The sequence below is a fragment of the Rutidosis leptorrhynchoides genome, chromosome 9, assembly GCF_046630445.1.
Source record: "Rutidosis leptorrhynchoides isolate AG116_Rl617_1_P2 chromosome 9, CSIRO_AGI_Rlap_v1, whole genome shotgun sequence".
Classification (NCBI taxonomy): Eukaryota; Viridiplantae; Streptophyta; class Magnoliopsida; order Asterales; family Asteraceae; genus Rutidosis; species Rutidosis leptorrhynchoides.
This window is the reverse complement of record NC_092341.1, coordinates 204,401,169-204,425,227: the sequence shown is the minus strand read 5'-3', so window position 1 is coordinate 204,425,227 and position 24,059 is coordinate 204,401,169. Positions and strand designations below refer to the sequence as shown.

The window sequence follows — 24,059 nt, the reverse complement described above, 5'->3', positions numbered from 1 at the left end:
ACAACCTGCGTCTAATCGGTGAAAACTGTCTCCTAGGCTGTTCAGTACGTTGTCTAATCGTAGGGGGTGTCAAAACCTGTTTTTCAACAGTCTGACGCCGACTAGGCGGAACATACTTGGACACTTTCTCAGAATTAGAACTCCCACCTTTAGGTGGTTGTTCTACCTTAGGAACACTAACCTGCTGTTTTCCTAAATTATTTTCTTTAACAAACTTAATAGGAGTAGACAAAGTGGTCTTTTTCTTACTCTGTTTGGGCCTTTCTACACTCTTTGTCGGCGTCTTAAGACTCTCACTCCTATTCTCACTGTGTTTTGGATTCTTAAGAATCGTAACTGGCTTAGTCACTGGCACAAATGGTTTGCTATCTTTCTCAGTGTCTATGTCAGTATCAGACTCAGTCTCATAAACAACCTCTGTAGGGTTCTTAGAATCAACAACCTTACTTTCACTAACTACTGGGGTCTCCTTAGGTTTACCATATGGTGGTTCCACCACTGGTTCCTTAAACTTCTCTACGGGCTTATTAACATACTCACCCATAAGAGGTGGTGCAACCTCAGAATATCCCAGACCCTCCCGTTTAGGATGATTAAAAGTCTGAGTCACATACGACATCCTCTGCCAGTTATCTATTCTAGCTTTCTCAGACTCATATTTTAACTTAAAAGAATCCTTTTCAGCCTTAAGAGTCTCTATTTGCCCCAAATACATTGTGATCACCTTTTCATCATCTCTAATGGTTGATTTCATGTGACCTATTTGGTTTTCTAGAGACTTAATCACCTCAACATATTCTTTCTGTTTGTTAAGGTAGAAAAGGGCATCTTCATAGTTCTTCTTGTTGGTCTGATTTTCTAAGCTTAGGTTCTTAAGGTCAGTCCTAAGTTTAGGGCAGGTCTCACAAGTAACAGGTATTTCACTTAGCTTAGAAATAACGCATTCAAGTCTTTCAATTTCCTGTTCATAACCAAAACAATAAGCACATTTAGAAATTGAATCAGTACATACCTTATCGTTACTGGAAGTATTAGCCATAAAAGCATAGTTATTCCTTCCATCCTGTGATTCTGCATCTGACTCTGATTCGTACTCCGAACTTGTGCTGTCCGAATAATCAGCTTCATAACCTTCCTTACCCTCACTATTATCTGAACTAACTTGACTTTGAACCGTCACAACTTTCTTATCACCACTCACAAAATCACGGTTGAGCAAATGACCCAACTCTTCTCTGAACCAAGTACCCTCATGACAACTTTTACCTTCTTCTTCATCGGATGGATCAGTAGTAAACTCAATGTCTGACAAATCCTTGGCTTTCCGGAACTTATCATACAGCTGTTCCTTAACCCTCTTTCTGAAACACCATTTCATAAGCTCCTCAGCTCTCTTTAACCTTGCATCACACTTGCACACGTAGCATGTGCAGTTTGGATTATCTTTACCCTTACAACCTGCTCTTCTTCGAACTACTCTTTCTTCCTCAATTTCAGTCGGACTCTTTCTGAAATGTCCCGTCTTTATTGATTAAAAACGTTCCATATTAATTGATTTCGTTGCGAGGTTTTGACCTCTATATGAGACATTTTTCAAAGACTGCATTCATTTTTAAACAAACCATAACCTTTATTTCATCAATAAAGGTTTAAAAAGCTTTACGTAGATTATCAAATAATGATAATCTAAAATATCCTGTTTACACACGACCATTACATAATGGTTTACAATACAAATATGTTACAAAAAAATAAGTTTCTTGAATGCAGTTTTTACACAATATCATACAAGCATGGACTCCAAATCTTGTCCTTATTTAAGTATGCAACAGCGGAAGCTCTTAATAATCACCTGAGAATAAACATGCTTAAAACGTCAACAAAAATGTTGGTGAGTTATAGGTTTAACCTATATATATCAAATCATAATAATAGACCACAAGATTTCATATTTCAATACACATCCCATACATAGAGATAAAAATCATTCATATGGTGAACACCTGGTAACCGACATTAACAAGATGCATATATAAGAATATCCCCATCATTCCGGGACACCCTTCGGATATGATATAAATTTCGAAGTACTAAAGCATCCGGTACTTTGGATGGGGTTTGTTAAGCCCAATAGATCTATCTTTAGGATTCGCGTCAATTAGGGTGTCTGTTCCCTAATTCTTAGATTACCAGACTTAATAACAAGGGGCATATTCGATTTTGATAATTCAACCATAGAATGTAGTTTCACGTACTTGTGTCTATTTTGTAAATCATTTATAAAACCTGCATGTATTCTCATCCCAAAAATATTAGATTTTAAAAGTGGGACTATAACTCACTTTCACAGATTTTTACTTCGTCGGGAAGTAAGACTTGGCCACTGGTTGATTCACGAACCTATAACAATATATACATATATATCAAAGTATGTTCAAAATATATTTACAACACTTTTAATATATTTTGATGTTTTAAGTTTATTAAGTCAGCTGTCCTCGTTAGTAACCTACAACTAGTTGTCCACAGTTAGATGTACAGAAATAAATCGATAAATATTATCTTGAATCAATCCACGACCCAGTGTATACGTATCTCAGTATTGATCACAACTCAAACTATATATATTTTGGAATCAACCTCAACCCTGTATAGCTAACTCCAACATTCACATATAGAGTGTCTATGGTTGTTCCGAAATATATATAGATGTGTCGACATGATAGGTCGAAACATTGTATACGTGTCTATGGTATCTCAAGATTACATAATATATAATACAAGTTGATTAAGTTATGGTTGGAATAGATTTGTTACCAATTTTCACGTAGCTAAAATGAGAAAAATTATCCAATCTTGTTTTACCCATAACTTCTTCATTTTAAATCCGTTTTGAGTGAATCAAATTGCTATGGTTTCATATTGAACTCTATTTTATGAATCTAAACAAAAAAAGTATAGGTTTCTAGTCGGAAAAATAAGTTACAAGTCGTTTTTGTAAAGGTAGTCATTTCAGTCGAAAGAACGACGTCTAGATGACCATTTTAGAAAACATACTTCCACTTTGAGTTTAACCATAATTTTTGGATATAGTTTCATGTTCATAATAAAAATCATTTTCTCAGAATAACAACTTTTAAATCAAAGTTTATCATAGTTTTTAATTAACTAACCCAAAACAGCCCGCGGTGTTACTACGACGGCGTAAATCCGGTTTTACGGTGTTTTTCGTGTTTCCAGGTTTTAAATCATTAAGTTAGCATATCATATAGATATAGAACATGTGTTTAGTTGATTTTAAAAGTCAAGTTAGAAGGATTAACTTTTGTTTGCGAACAAGTTTAGAATTAACTAAACTATGTTCTAGTGATTACAAGTTTAAACCTTCGAATAAGATAGCTTTATATGTATGAATCGAATGATGTTATGAACATCATTACTACCTTAAGTTCCTTGGATGAACCTACTGGAAAAGAGAAAAATGGATCTAGCTTCAATGGATCCTTGGATGGCTCAAAGTTCTTGAAGCAAAATCATGACACGAAAACAAGTTCAAGTAAGATCATCACTTGAAATAAGATTGTTATAGTTATAGAAATTGAACCAAAGTTTGAATATGATTATTACCTTGTATTAGAATGATAACCTACTGTAAGAAACAAAGATTTCTTGAGGTTAGATGATCACCTTACAAGATTGGAAGTGAGCTAGCAAACTTGAAAGTATTCTTGATTTTATGAAACTAGAACTTTTGGAATTTATGAAGAACACTTAGAACTTGAAGATAGAACTTGAGAGAGTTCAATTAGATGAAGAAAATTGAAGAATGAAAGTGTTTGTAGGTGTTTTTGGTCGTTGGTGTATGGATTAGATATAAAGGATATGTAATTTTGTTTTCATGTAAATAAGTCATGAATGATTACTCATATTTTTGTAATTTTATGAGATATTTCATGCTAGTTGCCAAATGATGGTTCCCACATGTGTTAGGTGACTCACATGGGCTGCTAAGAGCTGATCATTGGAGTGTATATACCAATAGTACATACATCTAAAAGCTGTGTATTGTACGAGTACGAATACGGGTGCATACGAGTAGAATTGTTGATGAAACTGAACGAGAATGTAATTGTAAGCATTTTTGTTAAGTAGAAGTATTTTGATAAGTGTATTGAAGTCTTTCAAAAGTGTATAAATACATATTAAAACACTACATGTATATACATTTTAACTGAGTCGTTAAGTCATCGTTAGTCGTTACATGTAAGTGTTGTTTTGAAACCTTTAGGTTAACGATCTTGTTAAATGTTGTTAACCCAATGTTTATAATATCAAAAGAGATTTTAAATTATTATATTATCATGATATTATGATGTACGAATATCTCTTAATATGATATATATACATTAAATGTCGTTACAACGATAAACGTTACATATATGTCTCGTTTCAAAATCATTAAGTTAGTAGTCTTATTTTTACATATGTAGTTCATTGTTAATATAATTAATGATATGTTTACTTATCATAATATCATGTTAACTATATATATAACCATATATATGTCATCATATAGTTTTTTTACAAGTTTTAACGTTCGTGAATCACCGGTCAACTTGGGTGGTCAATTGTCTATATGAAACCTATTTCAATTAATCAAGTCTTAACAAGTTTGATTGCTTAACATGTTGGAAACTTTTAATCATGTAAACATCAATCTCAATTAATGTATATAAACATGGAAAAGTTCGGGTCACTACAGTACCTACCCGTTAAATAAATTTCGTCCCGAAATTTTAAGCTGTTGAAGGTGTTGACGAATCTTCTGGAAATAGATGCGGGTATTTCTTCTTCATCTGATCTTCACGCTCCCAGGTGAACTCGGGTCCTCTACGAGCATTCCATCGAACCTTAACAATTGGTATCTTGTTTTGCTTAAGTCTTTTAACCTCACGATCCATTATTTCGACGGGTTCTTCGATGAATTGGAGTTTTTCGTTGATTTGGATTTCATCTAACGGAATAGTGAGATCTTCTTTAGCAAAACATTTCTTCAAATTCGAGACATGGAAAGTGTTATGTACAGCCGCGAGTTGTTGAGGTAACTCAAGTCGGTAAGCTACTGGTCCGACACGATCAATAATCTTGAATGGTCCAATATACCTTGGATTTAATTTCCCTCGTTTACCAAATCGAACAACGCCTTTCCAAGGTGAAACTTTAAGCATGACCATCTCTCCAATTTCAAATTCTATATCTTTTCTTTTAATGTCAGCGTAGCTCTTTTGTCGACTTTGGGCGGTTTTCAACCGTTGTTGAATTTGGATGATCTTCTCGGTAGTTTCTTGTATAATCTCCGGACCCGTAATCTGTCTATCCCCCACCTCACTCCAACAAATCGGAGACCTGCACTTTCTACCATAAAGTGCTTCAAACGGCGCCATCTCAATGCTTGAATGGTAGCTGTTGTTGTAGGAAAATTCTGCTAACGGTAGATGTTGATCCCAACTGTTTCCGAAATCAATAACACATGCTCGTAGCATGTCTTCAAGCGTTTGTATCGTCCTTTCGCTCTGCCCATCAGTTTGTGGATGATAGGCAGTACTCATGTCTAGACGAGTTCCTAATGCTTGCTGTAATGTCTGCCAGAATCTTGAAATAAATCTGCCATCCCTATCAGAGATAATAGAGATTGGTATTCCATGTCTGGAGATGACTTCCTTCAAATACAGTCGTGCTAACTTCTCCATCTTGTCATCTTCTCTTATTGGTAGGAAGTGTGCTGATTTGGTGAGACGATCAACTATTACCCAAATAGTATCAAAACCACTTGCAGTCCTTGGCAATTTAGTGATGAAATCCATGGTAATGTTTTCCCATTTCCATTCCGGGATTTCGGGTTGTTGAAGTAGACCTGATGGTTTCTGATGCTCAGCTTTGACCTTAGAACACGTCAAACATTCTCCTACATATTTAGCAACATCGGCTTTCATACCCGGCCACCAAAAATGTTTCTTGAGATCCTTGTACATCTTCCCCGTTCCAGGATGTATTGAGTATCTGGTTTTATGAGCTTCTCTAAGTACCATTTCTCTCATATCTCCAAATCTTGGTACCCAAATCCTTTCAGCCCTATACCGGGTTCCGTCTTCCCGAATATTAAGATGCTTCTCCGATCCTTTGGGTATTTCATCCTTTAAATTTCCCTCTTTTAAAACTCCTTGTTGCGCCTCCTTTATTTGAGTAGTAATGTTATTATGAATCATTATATTCATAGATTTTACTCGAATGGGTTCTCTATCCTTCCTGCTCAAGGCATCGGCTACCACATTTGCCTTCCCCGGGTGGTAACGAATCTCAAAATCGTAATCATTCAATAATTCAATCCACCTACGCTGCCTCATATTCAGTTGTTTCTGATTAAATATGTGTTGAAGACTTTTGTGGTCGGTATATATAATACTTTTGACCCCATATAAGTAGTGCCTCCAAGTCTTTAATGCAAAAACAACCGCGCCTAATTCCAAATCATGCGTCGTATAATTTTGTTCGTGAATCTTCAATTGTCTAGACGCATAAGCAATCACCTTCGTTCGTTGCATTAATACACAACCGAGACCTTGCTTTGATGCGTCACAATAAATCACAAAATCATCATTCCCTTCAGGCAATGACAATATAGGTGCCGTAGTTAGCTTTTTCTTCAATAACTGAAACGCTTTCTCTTGTTCATCATTCCATTCAAATTTCTTCCCTTTATGCGTTAATGCAGTCAAGGGTTTTGCTATTCTGGAAAAGTCTTGGATGAACCTTCTGTAGTAACCAGCTAGTCCTAAAAACTGGCGTATGTGTTTCGGAGTTTTCGGGGTTTCCCACTTTTCAACAGTTTCTATCTTTGCCGGATCCACCTTAATACCTTCTTTGTTCACTATGTGACCGAGGAATTGAACTTCTTCCAACCAAAATGCACACTTTGAAAACTTAGCGTACAATTCTTCCTTCCTCAATACTTCTAACACCTTTCTCAAATGTTCACCATGTTCTTGGTCATTCTTTGAGTAAATAAGTATGTCATCAATGAAAACAATGACAAACTTGTCAAGGTATGGTCCACACACTCGGTTCATAAGGTCCATGAACACAGCTGGTGCATTAGTTAAACCAAACGGCATGACCATAAACTCGTAATGACCGTAACGTGTTCTGAAAGCAGTCTTTGGAATATCATCTTCTTTCACCCGCATTTGATGATACCCGGAACGTAAGTCAATCTTTGAATAAACAGACGAGCCTTGTAGTTGATCAAATAAGTCGTCGATTCTCGGTAGTGGGTAGCGGTTCTTGATGGTAAGTTTGTTCAACTCTCGGTAGTCGATACACAACCTGAATGTACCATCTTTCTTCTTGACAAACAAAACAGGAGCTCCCCACGGTGATGTGCTTGGTCGAATGAAACCACGCTCTAAAAGTTCTTGTAATTGGCTTTGCAGTTCTTTCATCTCGCTGGGTGCGAGTCTGTAAGGAGCACGAGCTATTGGTGCAGCTCCTGGTACAAGATCTATTTGAAATTCCACGAATCGCTGTGGGGGTAATCCCGGTAATTCTTTCGGAAATACATCGGGAAATTCTTTTGCAATGGGAACATCATTGATGCTCTTTTCTTCAGTTTGTACTTTCTCGACGTGTGCTAGAACAGCATAGCAACCTTTTCTTATTAGTTTTTGTGCCTTCAAATTACTAATAAGATGTAGCTTCGTGTTGCCCTTTTCTCCGTACACCATTAAGGGTTTTCCTTTTTCTCGTATAATGCGAATTGCATTTTTGTAACAAACGATCTCCGCTTTCACTTCTTTCAACCAGTCCATACCGATTATCACATCAAAACTCCCTAACTCTACTGGTATCAAATCAATCTTAAATGTTTCGCTAACCAGTTTAATTTCTCGATTCCGACATATATTATCTGCTGAAATTAATTTACCATTTGCTAATTCGAGTAAAAATTTACTATCCAAAGGCGTCAATGGACAACTTAATTTAGCACAAAAATCTCTACTCATATAGCTTCTATCCGCACCCGAATCAAATAAAACGTAAGCAGATTTATTGTCAATAAGAAACGTACCCGTAACAAGCTCCGGGTCTTCCTGTGCCTCTGCCGCATTAATATTGAAAACTCTTCCGCGGCCTTGTCCATTCGTGTTCTCCTGGTTCGGGCAATTTCTAATAATGTGGCCCGGTTTTCCACATTTATAACAAACTACATTGGCATTGCTTGCTCCGACACTACTTGCTCCGCCATTACTCGTTCCGACACCATTTGTTCCTTTCGTTCTGTTAACCCCTGGTCCGTAGACATCACACTTCGCCGCGCTATGACCATTTCTTTTACACTTGTTGCAAAATTTGGTGCAGAACCCCGAGTGATACTTTTCACACCTTTGGCATAGCTGCTTCTGATTGTTGTTGTTGTTGCGGTTATTATTGTTGTTAAGATGATTGTTGTGGTTGCTGTTGTTGTTGTTGTTGTTGTTGGGCCGTTTGTTGTAGTTGCGATTGATGTTGCGATTGTTAGGATAGTTGTTGCGATTATTGTTATAATTGCTGTTGTTATTGTATTGGTGATTCTTATCACCGTTTTCCTCCCACTTTCTTTTGACTTGCTTCACATTGGCCTCTTCAGCAGTCTGTTCTTTAATTCTTTCTTCAATCTGGTTCACTAGTTTGTGAGCCATTCTACATGCCTGTTGTATGGAGGCGGGCTCGTGTGAACTTATATCTTCTTGGATTCTTTCTGGTAATCCTTTCACAAACGCGTCGATCTTCTCTTCCTCATCTTCGAATGCTCCCGGACACAATAGGCACAATTCTGTGAATCGTCTTTCATACGTGGTAATATCAAATCCTTGGGTTCGTAACCCTCTAAGTTCTGTCTTGAGCTTATTGACCTCGGTTCTGGGACGGTACTTCTCGTTCATCAAGTGCTTGAATGCTGACCACGGTAGTGCGTACGCATCATCTTGTCCCACTTGCTCTAGATAGGTATTCCACCATGTTAACGCAGAACCTGTGAAGGTATGCATAGCGTACTTCACTTTGTCCTCTTCAGTACACTTACTTATGGTAAACACCGATTCGACCTTCTCGGTCCACCGTTTCAATCCGATCGGTCCTTCGGTTCCATCAAATTCCAAAGGTTTGCAGGCAGTGAATTCTTTGTAGGTGCATCCTACACGATTTCCTGTACTGCTAGATCCAAGGTTATTATTGGTATGTAGCGCAGCCTGTACTGCGGCTATGTTTGAAGCTAGAAAAGTACGGAATTCCTCTTCATTCATATTCACGGTGTGTCGAGTAGTCGGTGCCATTTCCTTCAAAATAGTTAAATGGAACAAGTTAATCATACAGAATATTAAGAGCAGTTAATAGTATTTCGTAGCATAATATGAACTCATTTATAAAAGCTTTTTCTTCATATTAGCGTTTTATAAGTTTAAATTCGGGTAGTACCTACCCGTTAAGTTCATACTTAGTAGCTAATATACAATTCAACTACTACAATTCTATATGAAAAACTGATTGTAATAATATTTCGCGTTCAAACTTTTATACAATATTTTACAAACTTACAATACCGCTTATTTTACATAAAGCATGAAATATAGCACACAATAACTTTGATACAAGATAGTTGTGAAGACAATTCTAGCTAGTACACAAGTCGTTCGGCAAAGGCAATAAAGACACGTAATTCATACGTCCAGAAACAAGTCATGCATTCTGGTTTTACTAGGACTACTTCCCATCCTTGGTCTTGTGCAACATAACCGTTATGGCCGTTGATAAGACAGCGTGTTGTAACGTCATCAAAGGGACGAGGGTTACGTAATGTCCAACAGTCCCGTAATAATCTAAAAACCTCATTTCTTACCCCAATTACCGACTCCGTCACTTGTGGAAACGTTTTGTTTAATAGTTGTAGCCCGATGTTCTTGTTCTCACTTTGGTGAGAAGCGAACATTACTAATCCGTAAGCATAACATGCTTCTTTATGTTGCATGTTAGCCGCTTTTTCTAAATCACGAAGTCCAATATTCGGATATATTGAGTCAAAATAATTTCTTAACCCGTTGCGTAAAATAGCATTTGGGTTCCCCGCAATATATGCGTCAAAGTAAACACATCGTAACTTATGGGTTTCCCAATGTGATATCCCCCATCTTTCAAACGAAAGTCTCTTATAAACCAAGACATTCTTGGAACGTTCTTCGAATGTCTTACAAACTGATCTCGCCTTAAATAGTTGTGCCGAAGAATTCTGGCCGACTCTAGACAAGATTTCATCAATCATGTCTCCGGGTAGGTCTCTTAAAATATTGGGTTGTCTATCCATTTTGTGTTTTTAAACTGTAAAATAGACAAGAGTTAGATTCATAAAAAAAAAAATACTTATTAATACAAGCAATTTTTACATATATCATAAAGCATAAGAACACTATATTCCATATATTACACCACACGAATACAACTATCTTATTCCGACTCGCTCGTTTCTTCTTCTTCGGTTTTGGTTCGTTTTGCCAAGTTTCTAGGGATATATGATGTTCCCCTAATACGAGCCGTCGTTGTCCACATTGGTTTAGAAAAACCTGGTGGTTTAGAGGTTCCCGGGTCATTGTTACAACTTAAGGACTTCGGGGGTTGACGATACATATAAAGTTCATCGGGGTTGGAATTAGATTTCTCTATTTTTATGCCCTTTCCCTTATTATTTTCTTTTGCCTTTTTAAATTCAGTTGGGGTAATTTCTATAACATCATCGGAATTCTCGTCGAAATCCGATTCATCGGAGAATTGGTAATCCTCCCAATATTTTGCTTCCTTGGCGGAAACACCATTGACCATAATTAACTTTGGTCGGTTGGTTGAGGATTTTCTTTTACTTAACCGTTTTATTATTTCCCCCACCGGTTCTATTTCTTCATCCGGTTCCGATTCTTCTTCCGGTTCCGATTCTTCTTCCGGTTCCGACTCTTCTTCCGGTTCCTCTTCGGGAACTTGTGAATCAGTCCACAAATCATTCCAATTTACATTTGACTCTTCATTATTATTAGGTGAGTCAATGGGACTTGTTCTAGAGGTAGACATCTATCACATAATATCAAACACGTTAAGAGATTAATATATCACATAATATTCATATGTTAAAAATATATAGTTTCCAACAAAAATGTTAAGCAATCATTTTTAAAGAAAACACGGTCGGAGTCCAGACTCACTAATGCATCCTAACAAACTCGATAAGACACACTAATGCAAATTTTCTGGTTCTCTAAGACCAACGCTCGGATACCAACTGAAATGTCCCGTCTTTATTGATTAAAAACGTTCCATATTAATTGATTTCGTTGCGAGGTTTTGACCTCTATATGAGACATTTTTCAAAGACTGCATTCATTTTTAAACAAACCATAACCTTTATTTCATCAATAAAGGTTTAAAAAGCTTTACGTAGATTATCAAATAATGATAATCTAAAATATCCTGTTTACACACGACCATTACATAATGGTTTACAATACAAATATGTTACAAAAAAATAAGTTTCTTGAATGCAGTTTTTACACAATATCATACAAGCATGGACTCCAAATCTTGTCCTTATTTAAGTATGCAACAGCGGAAGCTCTTAATAATCACCTGAGAATAAACATGCTTAAAACGTCAACAAAAATGTTGGTGAGTTATAGGTTTAACCTATATATATCAAATCATAATAATAGACCACAAGATTTCATATTTCAATACACATCCCATACATAGAGATAAAAATCATTCATATGGTGAACACCTGGTAACCGACATTAACAAGATGCATATATAAGAATATCCCCATCATTCCGGGACACCCTTCGGATATGATATAAATTTCGAAGTACTAAAGCATCCGGTACTTTGGATGGGGTTTGTTAAGCCCAATAGATCTATCTTTAGGATTCGCGTCAATTAGGGTGTCTGTTCCCTAATTCTTAGATTACCAGACTTAATAACAAGGGGCATATTCGATTTTGATAATTCAACCATAGAATGTAGTTTCACGTACTTGTGTCTATTTTGTAAATCATTTATAAAACCTGCATGTATTCTCATCCCAAAAATATTAGATTTTAAAAGTGGGACTATAACTCACTTTCACAGATTTTTACTTCGTCGGGAAGTAAGACTTGGCCACTGGTTGATTCACGAACCTATAACAATATATACATATATATCAAAGTATGTTCAAAATATATTTACAACACTTTTAATATATTTTGATGTTTTAAGTTTATTAAGTCAGCTGTCCTCGTTAGTAACCTACAACTAGTTGTCCACAGTTAGATGTACAGAAATAAATCGATAAATATTATCTTGAATCAATCCACGACCCAGTGTATACGTATCTCAGTATTGATCACAACTCAAACTATATATATTTTGGAATCAACCTCAACCCTGTATAGCTAACTCCAACATTCACATATAGAGTGTCTATGGTTGTTCCGAAATATATATAGATGTGTCGACATGATAGGTCGAAACATTGTATACGTGTCTATGGTATCTCAAGATTACATAATATATAATACAAGTTGATTAAGTTATGGTTGGAATAGATTTGTTACCAATTTTCACGTAGCTAAAATGAGAAAAATTATCCAATCTTGTTTTACCCATAACTTCTTCATTTTAAATCCGTTTTGAGTGAATCAAATTGCTATGGTTTCATATTGAACTCTATTTTATGAATCTAAACAAAAAAAGTATAGGTTTCTAGTCGGAAAAATAAGTTACAAGTCGTTTTTGTAAAGGTAGTCATTTCAGTCGAAAGAACGACGTCTAGATGACCATTTTAGAAAACATACTTCCACTTTGAGTTTAACCATAATTTTTGGATATAGTTTCATGTTCATAATAAAAATCATTTTCTCAGAATAACAACTTTTAAATCAAAGTTTATCATAGTTTTTAATTAACTAACCCAAAACAGCCCGCGGTGTTACTACGACGGCGTAAATCCGGTTTTACGGTGTTTTTCGTGTTTCCAGGTTTTAAATCATTAAGTTAGCATATCATATAGATATAGAACATGTGTTTAGTTGATTTTAAAAGTCAAGTTAGAAGGATTAACTTTTGTTTGCGAACAAGTTTAGAATTAACTAAACTATGTTCTAGTGATTACAAGTTTAAACCTTCGAATAAGATAGCTTTATATGTATGAATCGAATGATGTTATGAACATCATTACTACCTTAAGTTCCTTGGATGAACCTACTGGAAAAGAGAAAAATGGATCTAGCTTCAATGGATCCTTGGATGGCTCAAAGTTCTTGAAGCAAAATCATGACACGAAAACAAGTTCAAGTAAGATCATCACTTGAAATAAGATTGTTATAGTTATAGAAATTGAACCAAAGTTTGAATATGATTATTACCTTGTATTAGAATGATAACCTACTGTAAGAAACAAAGATTTCTTGAGGTTGGATGATCACCTTACAAGATTGGAAGTGAGCTAGCAAACTTGAAAGTATTCTTGATTTTATGAAACTAGAACTTTTGGAATTTATGAAGAACACTTAGAACTTGAAGATAGAACTTGAGAGAGTTCAATTAGATGAAGAAAATTGAAGAATGAAAGTGTTTGTAGGTGTTTTTGGTCGTTGGTGTATGGATTAGATATAAAGGATATGTAATTTTGTTTTCATGTAAATAAGTCATGAATGATTACTCATATTTTTGTAATTTTATGAGATATTTCATGCTAGTTGCCAAATGATGGTTCCCACATGTGTTAGGTGACTCACATGGGCTGCTAAGAGCTGATCATTGGAGTGTATATACCAATAGTACATACATCTAAAAGCTGTGTATTGTACGAGTACGAATACGGGTGCATACGAGTAGAATTGTTGATGAAACTGAACGAGAATGTAATTGTAAGCATTTTTGTTAAGTAAAAGTATTTTGATAAGTGTATTGAAGTCTTTCAAAAGTGTATAAATACATATTAAAACACTACATGTATATACATTTTAACTGAGTCGTTAAGTCATCGTTAGTCGTTACATGTAAGTGTTGTTTTGAAACCTTTAGGTTAACGATCTTGTTAAATGTTGTTAACCCAATGTTTATAATATCAAAAGAGATTTTAAATTATTATATTATCATGATATTATGATGTACGAATATCTCTTAATATGATATATATACATTAAATGTCGTTACAACGATAAACGTTACATATATGTCTCGTTTCAAAATCATTAAGTTAGTAGTCTTATTTTTACATATGTAGTTCATTGTTAATATAATTAATGATATGTTTACTTATCATAATATCATGTTAACTATATATATAACCATATATATGTCATCATATAGTTTTTTTACAAGTTTTAACGTTCGTGAATCACCGGTCAACTTGGGTGGTCAATTGTCTATATGAAACCTATTTCAATTAATCAAGTCTTAACAAGTTTGATTGCTTAACATGTTGGAAACTTTTAATCATGTAAACATCAATCTCAATTAATGTATATAAACATGGAAAAGTTCGGGTCACTACACTTTCCCACAAATACAACATTAGCTTTCTGAGCATCAACTGGAATAGACCAGTCACAAACTTCATCAGGATATATTGTGGAACCAGTTAAGGCTTTAGGTTGAGCAGAACCAGATGATTCCTTCTCAACAATGACGTGTTGGGGAGTCACTGAGATGGTTGTACTAAGAAAAGGATCATGATAACCAGCCTTTGGTGGTCTAGTACAAGTCTTCTTGAAGTGACCAAGTTCATCACAGTTGTAACATCTAACCTTCGCCATGTCAAAACCAAACTTAGAATCCCTGTTTAAACTCAAAGATCGTTGACCAGTTCTCTTTAAATACTTCCTTGCACGCCTAACAATGCTACCCATACAGTACAGAATGTCCATCCTCTCTAGCTCATCTTCATCGATCTGATCATAATCTTCATTCTCGAGATGATTGTTAAGAACCTGTCCACTAATCATATCGTTGTAAGAGTTAACAACGATAGCAGCTAAAGCCATGTCCTCCTGAATGGACTCAATAGATCTTTTCCTGATATTGTCAGTTTGAAACATAGGACTCTGAGTCTGAGTCTGAGGTGGAATCTGAGTCTGCTGAGTCGGAACGTCCTCAATCATCTTAATTGTAGAGTTCTGTATTTTGGCATTAAAGTAACCAGATTGTGACTTTGGTGCAGATATCTGATTTGCATTTGCTGTGATGTACGCTGTCTGCAATGGAGCATGACCAGAAGAAGAAGCACTAGATGTGACATTGGCTGCTACAGTACCAAGCCTTTTCCTTTTGGCCTCAACCTGAATATCCTTCTCCATTAACTTTGAAGTAAATGCAGTCAATGTCAAAGGACGTCCAGAAGCAACATATAGGTTTTGGATCTTCTCTACTTCATAATCCCACTTCTCAGGAAGACCAAGTGCCAACACTTTTATTGCCTTATCATCTTTTACCTCAATCCCATAATCCGTCATCTCGGCAACCAATAACCTGTACCTTTCTAAAGTCTGGCTCAAAGTTTCTGTTGGAAGGGCTGCAAACACCTTCCACTCATCCTTCAACACTTTACCTTTAGTTGCTTTATAAGTAGCAGTACCCTCAGTTGCGGACACAATAGCCTGCCAAAGAGTATAGCACGTCTTATAACGGTTCTTAAACTGACCGAAGATTTCCTTAGACAAGGCTTGCGTTAACTGAGCATAACACCGACACTCAAGATTATACCCTTCGCGTTCTGCGGGATCAAAATCATGAGTTTCTTTAGGTTCACCGTCAGCCCCTGATGGCCAAACAAAAGGAGTCTCAATACACTCCCAAAGTCGAGAATCTTGTCCATTAAGGTAAATCACAAACCTAACTTTCCATTCTAAAAAGTCTTTTAATTTTTCAAGCCTCGGAACTTTATTGTTAGATCCTGATTCACTTTCGCTTAATAATAGTCTTTGAATTCCGGGTGCAATAACAAGTGCACTGTATTCGTTTGTTAATTTCTCGTTTGTATCAGACATTATTAACTGATTAAGTGATTAATTATGGATTAATTAAATTATTCTGGATTAAAAGAGGATCGGCCGATGGACTGAGACGATCGGTCGGAGGACTGAGACAATCGGTCTATGGTCTAAGGACGAACGGTCGATGGTCTAGACAAACGGTTCAAGGTTATCACAAACTGTCCTCCGGTTCAACTTAAGACGATCGGTCGAGTGTGAGTGACTATCGGTCGAAGGTCAAGACACTCGGTCGATGGTCAATGACGATCGGCCGAGGGTAGTTCTTACGTATCTGGGCAGAAAAAACTAGGGTTTTTGGCCAAAACTCAAATTTTGATTGATTCTAACGTTCTGGACTCAAACAAAACCGATGAAAACTTCACAAAAACACCTTTGAACACAAAAACACTCGAAAACACTGGATTTAAATGTAAAAGTTCCAACCTTTTAATTGAAACCCGTTTTGACACAAACCCTAATCACAAAAATCAAAAATTCGACTCAAAAACGTATGGATCAGCAACACAAGGCTCTGATACCACTTTGTAGATGTAGTTTGGACCTTAGATCATACGTTGTATCTAGATTAATGGCGGAAACACTAATTAGAATGAGTCGAATACGTATTAGACTAACGGGATCGAATTAACCAATGAATAATTGATAGAATCGATGCCTAAGACTGTGTATTCGGTTGGTAAGGGTTTTGGGACGATTAGCAGCAAGTAATACGACGGCCTAAGGGTTTATGGTGTGTAACCTAACACAAAATCACGAAACCCGTATTTATACTAAATACAGCGACCATGCGGTGGTCGGGGACCTTCGGCCGATGGTGACAGTCCCTCGACCGATGGTCCCTACCATCGGTCGATGGTCTTGAGCAGCCAACCGACTGCTTGACCTATTCACGACATTATACTAAGCATCATAAACACAAAGTATAAGTGTCCACGTACATATATGACTGAAATATCAAGTACATAACAAATAGAACAATAAACGTAATAGAACTCGGGATTTATGCACCAACACCAACTTCATTCCAAAAATGCTATATCAAATTACTTTAAGATACTCGGCTTCTGCGCCCTACGGTAAGGGGCGACTGTCTAATTTGGCTCTTGATATGATGAGTGAGTGGACAACTCAGGTAAATGATGTGTCATAAACATTTTCTGATGCTAATGTGACTTAATACTGCATTGCTGAACAAACATGATTGGGATTTTGGATTCTGTTGCACTCACGCGTTGCCCCGAACTTAGCTGTGCTGTCACGACGTTGTTGTACAGATCAATATGTACTACTTATTGACTTGTGACTTATATGAGTAGAACAAAGGTGTATTTAAAACAAAGGACTCAACTGATGATGCTCCTAGCCAAACTAAGTAGGTTGAGATATCATATTGTGCTCTAATTTATTGTTTTCTTGCGCACAAAAAATTGTCTACAAATGTATCATCACATATGTATCAAATTTTGAGAAGTGAGATAACATGTGTTAAACTCACAATATTTTGAATAGTGGACTATATATTCTTCGTTTTACTTATGTTAGAAACACTTTCATAATTGGCTGCGAAAAAAAACCCAACTCCAAGAAATAGTCATTATGTTTTAATGGTCAGTAAGAGGAAAAGCATGCTAATGTCTATATCACCAGAAATTTTAAGGTTTTGGATTTTTAAAAGTGATGTTTATAGGTTGGTATTTCGAGTTAAAGTGTTAAATGGGTCAATAGAAGTCAAAATTTGTCAAACAGGGGGAACTCACTGCATACCATTTGATCAGAAAGGTATGGACATGGGTTGAATGTGTCGTATGAAGTCAAAGGTGCCATAGTTGTAAGTCGAATGAATACGCTGTATTCCTTAGAAGTGTGCCACCACCTGTTTGGGTCACAAATTGTTCGAGTCTGGTAGGATGCGCCACATTTGACATTGTTGACACGATTATAACATATTTTATTAACGTTAAGGAGGTTTTCTTTTTAAGACTAGGCCTCACTCAAAGTGTAGTAAAGAGAGATTTAATATATCGATAGGTGAGTGTTGGTCCCGATAAATAACAACAGGAAGTGTTGTAAAGGGGGAGGGGGTGGTGAATACAATTCTTTTGCTAATTAAAGAGTTTTATCAATTAAGCACGTAATTAAACAAATAATTAAATTAGAGTCGATGTAAATTTCAACGTTATTCTTTTGAAGTGTTGAATCAGTGCCTGTATCTGTATCTGTAGAGAATCAGAGAGAATAATAACTGACGCATATGCATTCCAAGACCATGCACATCTCAAACAGTTGGTGTACGTCTTGAATAATTGAATTCTCAAGGAACAAATGATTACTATAGAAGTTGGAAGTAAAAAAGAAACAGTAAAGTAATAAGCAAACTAAGAAGAAATTAAATCATCTAAATACAATTAAATAAAAATGCATGTAATTGTGTTACGTATGTGTTTGGTGACGAAAGCATGGATACTTGAGAGTGAAATATGAACGAAACTGAACCTAGCAGGTGGTGTCGTCAAACAGATGGTGTCAATTGGCGGGGTTGCAAAGCAATAGCTGATGTTAATTACTACGATTACAACCCCCTCTTTTCATTAGCTATTATATATGCTACAAAAATACGACAATGAATTTATTGGTGATAGAACACATAAAAGCCAAAAACTACTTTAATTAAATATATTACCAGAAACAGTGAACCTTATATTTCATGAAAATCAGTAGATGAAGACATTAGAAAGATATGCATTCAAATAAAGTGGAAGCTACATAGAAATATAGTAAGTAAAGTAAAAGGAACAACAAATTTGCTATTCAATGTTGCATATACAGAAACGCAGCGGTGCTATCTCACAAAACGAAGAAAAAACTAAATTAGAAGCACGAAAAAGGAGCCTCCTGATGTGTTTGATAGTTGAGATGGAGAATTAGGATTACGTAATCCTACGGAGTATATGAATATTAATGTCAAGATAATAAAGAATTGATAACTGGGAATACAAATGTCTGTTACGATTTTACTGGATCTTCAGGAGGCTCAATTTAAAAGACCCACGTAGCATATAAGGATAGAGGATGGGTGAATTAGGCAACATGTGTCGCAAAAATAGTTTGGATGGAAAAAACCATATTATAAAAACCCGAAACAAATTGGTGACCCGAACCATTTGCTTTTTCTGCCATGTATAAATTGCCGTTATAAAAAAGACTCATAAATTCATGGGTTTCGTGTATCTATATAATGTCATCATTCACGTAAATGATTATGATTTTATGCATCTTTAATTTATTTATCAAGGAGGGATACGGCCACTCATATGAATTTAATTATCTTCATATATTGTTCATTTTCATTATTTTAAAATGCACTACTTAACTTCGTCATAGTTTTATTACCATATTAACTATAAGACAAAAATACCATATTAACTATTAGACAAAAATGATGAATGGTATCAGGGGTATTTTCGTCATTTCAAATTTTTTTTTACTAACTTCCACTTTGTCAAAAAACCCCTCATACTTTGTTCAAACATTAAAACCGGTCCCCCCAAACAGGGGGGTAAATTGTTAAATCAACATTTTCATAAAAAATCTTAAATAAACTCCACCCAAATATTCAACAGGTCATATCTTCTCGCTCGCAACGAGTTAAATTTTTCCGGCATCATCGTTAAACTTGAAATAATTTTACGAAAACAATGTCACTAACTATACGCAAAACGGATTCTTTTTAAAAAAGGCTAAATATTTGGGGTACTTTTCATACACGTTGATTTTGCGTTAAATTTTTAAAAGTCGACAATTCCATAGCGAAACGCGGAGATGCACATATATTGTTAATTTAAAATAACATTTAAATCTTTCACGGGTTATACCTTTTAGTTCGACTCGAGTTGCGCTTCAACGACATCATCGTTAGCTACGAAATAATTTTACAAACTAAACGCAATAAAATACATTGAAAACCGAATCCCAGGCGCGAAGCGAGGGTTAGAAAACTAGTTTGTCACCAAACATATATACTCTTTATGCTATCAAATTAATCAAATTTCAAATGTTATTGCATTATTTAAATGTATTATTTAACTCAACTGTAGTAGTGGTTTGACTCTTTTAGCGAGAGGTCAGGAGTTCGATTCCGTTGAGCTGCAACATTGCACTCAATGTTATTCCTGACCTGAAGTATCCATCCTGGTCGCCTTTCGCTTAGTGCGGGGGCAGCGGAGAGGAGTGGTTTTTACAAGAGATGAACGTGTGGTGGTTAAGTTTCCCCTGAGTGATCCCAAACTGATGTAAAAAAAAAGGATATCTAATGCTTGATGCTTCAATACTGAAATATACAAAGTGTTAACAGTAGCATCAAAACAGATTGTGACTTCAAAAAAAATCGTATGAACACTTTACATAATAAGCACAAAATAGAACTTAAATTTACGGAGAATTTGGTAAATGGAGCCTTATGCATCTTTTTAGATCTTTCATCACCAACAGCAAGAACAGTAACCTTCAATTAAAAAGTAATAATAGTTGCATTTGATAATCAGGAACAATAATATAACAAACAGTTGAAGATTACAATTAGATAAGTTAGTGCTACTTCTAAGATAACTATAACTTAACTATCGGAGTATATAAGTTATATAAGATAACTATAACTTAACTATCGGAGATTAAGATTTATATAAAGTTATTGTTTTTTTACCAAAAAAAAAAAAAAAAATTAAAGTTAAAAAAAGAAAGAAAAAAAAGTTAAAAAGCAATATATATATATATATATATATATATATATATATATATATATATATATATATATATATATATATATATAAAGAGATTTGTTTAACTTACTTGTCAACAAAACCATTTTTTAAGGGGTTAATGACAAGTGAAATTTACACTTGTCAAATTCTCAATGATTGTGATTAAAATTCATTAAATAAATGATTAATAACAATATTAGAGAATAAATAAATTAATAAAAAAATGAGAGCAATTGGTCCGGGTAATTCTAAGAAATCGTTGTAACTAACCAATAATTAAAAATATGCTTAATTATAGTAGAACGCATCTATACTTATAACAACTCACGAGTAAAATATAATTTGTTTAAGAAAAAAAGTAAACAACCCCTTACTCTATAGGAAGCCATATAGATTACTTACCACTTGTGAATTAGTAGACCACTTACGATACATATTCATTATTGTGCCGTTATTCATTTATATGTCATTATTGTGAACCAAGATCGCTAGAAAAAAAAATTATGTTTTTATGTAACTAATCTTCAAACAGATTTTGAGTAGCCGTGCATCGCATGGACTCAAAAACTAGTTTAATATGTATAATAATACCTTCTCATTATCATTAATGTAAAGTGTTAAAATGCAAATCATTTTAATAAGCTATAAAGAAAAAAGAGCGCTTTTCATTAAAAAAAAAAAAAAAAAAAAGCTCACCGTAGTTGTGACGACCCGGAAAATTTCGTCTAATTTTAAATCAAACTCTCGATACGATTTAATATTTTTGACACGATAAGAAAAGTCCGTTATGTTACGTCTCAAAAATTTTGAACTATTTTCGTACATTCATTTGACTTCGACCATCTCCGACGATTCACGAACCACTATTTGTAAATAGTTATGTGTGTATATATATAAATAATAATTGGAAGTATAATTTGAAATATTAAATGTTGTTGTTATGAATTATGATATTATAATAATTATTTAAAAACATATCTACATATAAATAAAAGTATATTAAAAATAAATATTAAATGATTGTAATACTCGTTTGATGTTTCAATTGATATTAAGCAAGTCAAATTCAAACTTATATAATTTTGAAAATAAACGGTGATCCGAAAATGAGTGATATAAATTATAACTTATTAGAAATGTATTTAAGATCTAATTATTAAATTTTAACACTTTTTATATTTTACACATGATCGAGCGCGGAGAGTTAATTTCTATTTACTAAAATTTAAGTAACTAATGACCAATTTTATTCCATAATGACTAAAATAAATAAATAATTAATATAAAAATTTAGAATTTATCTGAGTACTTTTTTTATCCGCCACTGATTTATCAACGAAGTACGAAATCCGGTCCATAAAAACTGTCGGTAGAATTATTATCTAATTCACACGTTTTAATTCTAAATAATATTATAATAATTTATACTATGCCTAATTGAAATTTAAGATTCCTTTGGTTTTTACTGTGCTAATTTGTTGTCTTCACTGAACTCCATCTTTCCTACCAATCTATCTAATCTCTTATATATACATGCATACTAATACTAGATATAGAGAGATACATTTCCTTCTTATTTCTTCCCGGTAAGCCATCTCCTCCATCATCACAACACACCACTTCTATCTATCTTTACCTATCTATATTGTAAACATATACATATGCATAAACACACATCTTTCCATTTTTTTTCCTGTATGTTTTCGTTTAACAAACCAAGAACTAAACCCATCACGTTTACTAACACCTTTGTTCTAAGATCACTAAACCAATACCACCGCCATACTAGCCCATACAACCGGCCATCTCCACCCTTCACCTTTATAAACGAGAACCACAATACACCACCCTACAAACCTCGGCTACCATCTCAATATCTCTCTCCTGTTTCGGTTTTATATCATCACCATTACACCAAAATACCAACCCAAACGAAGCCCACCACCATGAAACCATCTACCTATCTTTGTTTCGATAACCATCACTACAATCTTTTATGTCTCGAACTAGTGCTACTGCTATCTTTTTCTTCCTATTTTGGCTCGACTACGTACAACTCACTTCTATATAGCTACAAATGCTGCAGTTGTCCGCTGTGAAAACAAACCCAAAACCCCTCTTGATCTTTATAAGCATACCTATATGTATATGTATCTAAACTGTACGAGTAAGGAGACTCAACTAACCACCACCATCGTTCACTATTACCTGCTGCATACGTTCACTTTTATTTCCTTTTCTTCTATTTTTGTTTTCTGAACGAACAGAAGCACAAGCTGCATGTTTCTGTTTTAATTGGACAGACAAACGCCATCGTGGTCAACTACCTGCAACTCGTATTTCTGTTTCGTTAACCCAGCTGCAACCGAAGAAAATTAATAAAAGAATGATGATGATGAAGCAAGGAAAAAGAAGATACTTATAATCATATTTGATTATTTTTTTTTTCATACGAAGTATTACTAATCAGAGTGTCGGTAAGCTGTCCTTTATAATTATGAATTTTGATAATGGAAGATGAGCTGTAAAGAGATGGCTACAAATTGATTCATTCATATCTGTTTCTGTTCGAGGATCAACATAGTGCCATGGACCGTAACATGGTTAGGTTATCGGGCCATGAATTTTTCTGTTGGACTTAGGAAATTACTGTGGGCCGTAAGCTTTGTTTTGGTTATAGGGCCGTTGCATGTTTTAAGTGTTGGGCCGAGAATTGTTTTATTCATTGGGCCGTTTGTGTTGTTAGCCCAAGGCCCACCTTGTGACTTCTGCTACAGCGAGATAAATGATGATTATGTTTATGATTATGATAATAATGATGTTATGATAGATGGTGATGGCGAGTTGTGTTAAACAAAGATGGTATGTGATTATGATAATACCGTAGGGTCATGATATTGAAAATGATTAGATGATTTTGATAATGATACTTATGATAATGATCGTATAGGGATGATGATGAACGAAGGGTCATGATGTTAATAGATATTAAGATGATGATTAATGGTTAGGATATAAAGGATGATGTTTAGGTGATGATCATAATGAAATATTTGATATAGTGATGGGAAAAATATGATGATACGAGATCAATGGTATGATAATGATGATTGTGATGTCATGTTGATATTAATTCGGGTGATGATATTTATGATCTCGAGTCGATGATGATAATCGAGACGGTATAAATCTTATT

General features: G+C 34.9%; 1 protein-coding gene across 2 annotated transcripts in view; it reads left to right on the top strand.

Annotated features, from left to right (window-relative positions):
• Positions 1 to 17,612, top strand: part of LOC139866804 (uncharacterized) — a 33,805-nt gene extending 16,193 nt beyond the window's left edge. For both annotated transcript variants that reach the window (XM_071855091.1, XM_071855092.1), the window contains exon 14: positions 17,126 to 17,612. The gene's annotated coding sequence lies outside the window, so the exon portion shown is untranslated. The remainder of the gene's footprint in view (positions 1 to 17,125) is intronic.
• Positions 17,613 to 24,059: the final 6,447 nt, after the last annotated feature.